This window comes from Pinus tabuliformis, chromosome 2_1 (genome assembly GCF_031772625.1).
Source record: "Pinus tabuliformis cultivar Carrire ecotype Pingquan chromosome 2_1, CPIR1, whole genome shotgun sequence".
Taxonomy (NCBI): domain Eukaryota; kingdom Viridiplantae; phylum Streptophyta; class Pinopsida; order Pinales; family Pinaceae; genus Pinus; species Pinus tabuliformis.
This window is the reverse complement of record NC_142299.1, coordinates 183,417,984-183,420,355: the sequence shown is the minus strand read 5'-3', so window position 1 is coordinate 183,420,355 and position 2,372 is coordinate 183,417,984.

Below are 2,372 nucleotides of genomic sequence, written 5' to 3'. Positions count from 1 at the left end.
CATCCTGGGTTCAACTATATTCCCTCCCTATGAATTTTTGGATTTCGAAAACCTTGGAAGGAATCAAACAAACTTCCTGGGGTTGGAAGTTTGGGACAGATGCATTATTTCCTGGGGCTGGAAGTTTAGCAACAAAAGGGGGAGATCTTCCTTGAACAAGGGAGATATGCTACAGAAATTCTGAAGTGATTCAAGATGCAGGATTGTAGACTCATGGCTACTCTAATGATCACCAACTGGAAGAAAATTGATGCATCAGAAGACAAGGATGTTGATCCCACCTTATACAGGTAGTTCATAGGTTCCCTGATGTATTTGGTCAATACTAGGCCAGACATTTTTTATGCTGTCAACACCCTCAGTCAGTTCATGGTGGAACCGAAGAGGGCGCACTGGGCAATAGCCAAACATGTTCTTAGATATATACAGGGAACAGTCGATTATGGACTCTTGTACACCAAGAGTAAGGATATCAGATTGAGTGGATTTACTGACGCAGATTGGGCTGGAAGTTCTGTGGATCAGAAAAGTACCTCTGGGTATTGTTTCAACATTGGATTAGGAATGACCTCCTAGTGCAATAGGAAACAGAAATCCGTAGCTCTGAGCTTAGCTGAAGCATAATATATGGCTGCAAGCACTGCTTCGTGCGAAGCCATATGGCTTAGTAAATTGCTTGTGAACCTATTCAGAAGAAAGATGGAGGCGACCAAGGTAATGTGTGATAATTAGAGTTGCATTAATCTCTCTGAGAATCCAGTATTTCACGATCGGTCAAAGCATATTGATATTCGGTGTCACTTTGTCAGAGACTGTGTCCAACGAGGAGTTGTACAGTTGAGCTACACTCCTATAGGAGAATAGGTGGCAGACATCCTTACCAACGCCCTTGGAAGAACAAAGTTTGATTATTTCAGGGAGAAGATGAGGATGATAAAGAGCCCATTTCAGTAGCAGAAATGGGTATGATGTTGTAGTGTAGTAGTAGTCCGCAGTAGCACGATGCAACATGATGAGAAGAGGTTGCAGTGCAGAAGTAGTTTTGGGAAGAATGACCAACAACTTCATGAATGCAAAGGAAGCTGCAGTACAGATGTAGCAGTGGCAATAATAGAGCCATGTGCAGCAGTACAAGATGTAGTAGTGCAGAGGATGTTGGGCAGGGAAGCCTAGCATCAACACAGGTTGTCTTTTGTTAGGTTGTCACGTATATATGAATATCTCTCAACCACTTCTAGACTCTATCAAGGTAGATTACTAAGGGGAAATATAGAAACAACCCCTTGACTATGAACATGTCCCTTTTCGTTACCAACTATGCCATGAACATGGCCATCCTTTTAGAGAATGCCCACAAAAAAGGAAGGAACATTTCACTGTAAATCCTCTAGTTTCAAATGGATTCACCAGAGTTCAACCAAGGAGATGCAAAAACAAGAATCAAGGGTCCACTTTATCTAAGATTCAGGAGGTAAAGAACCATTTTTCTGCTCTAGAGGATATGGAGGAAGACATGCAAATGGGGGAAAATACATATATGGAAACACTGGTAGAGGAATCCATCCAAGAGAAAATGGAAACAAATGAAAAATAGAGGAAGAAGATGGTCCCCAAATAATTTTTGACATTAACTCTATGCTCGGGTTTTAGGAGGTATCCCCTCTACTAAGCTAGAAAGATGCAAATCTCTCAGAAAAAGGAAAATATTTGGTGTATGTGGGAAATGACTGGGCCTATAAAGACTTGGATGACCTGAGCATGGAACAAAAATAGAAATATGCAAATGCCAACTTAAGATGGAAAACAGAGAGACGAGACTTGCTCAATGAACAAATAGCTCAAAATTTCAAGACCCTGTAGGAAAAAGGAAAATAAATATTAAATAAGGAGCGAAAGAAGAAAACAAACAAGTCAAAGAATCAAGCTAGCAAATAGAAAAAAACTCTTCGTGTGAGTCTCGATCAATCACCTGTTGCAGTGGATAATCCACCTTCTTCACTTAATCTCTAACCATGAAAATAATTTCATGGAATGTTAGAGGGCTCAATGGCAAAGGGAAACAAATATATCTTAGAGAACGTATTAAAATATAAACTCCTACCATTTTGATGTTAGAAGAAAAGAACTTAATTGGGGATAGAATGTCTAAAATTGCAGGCTATATTTGATTAGGTTATGAAACAATGTCCATATATGTCGGAGGATATTCTGGAGGGTTAGTTATATGGTGGAACCCTTAGGAAATTCAGTTTACAACATGGTGGGTAATGGAATTTACCCTTATAGGGCACTTAAGATATGTTGGTACTAGAGAAACAATTTATCTAATAGCGGTTTATGGTTCAGTATTCAACAAGGATAAAATCCTCTTC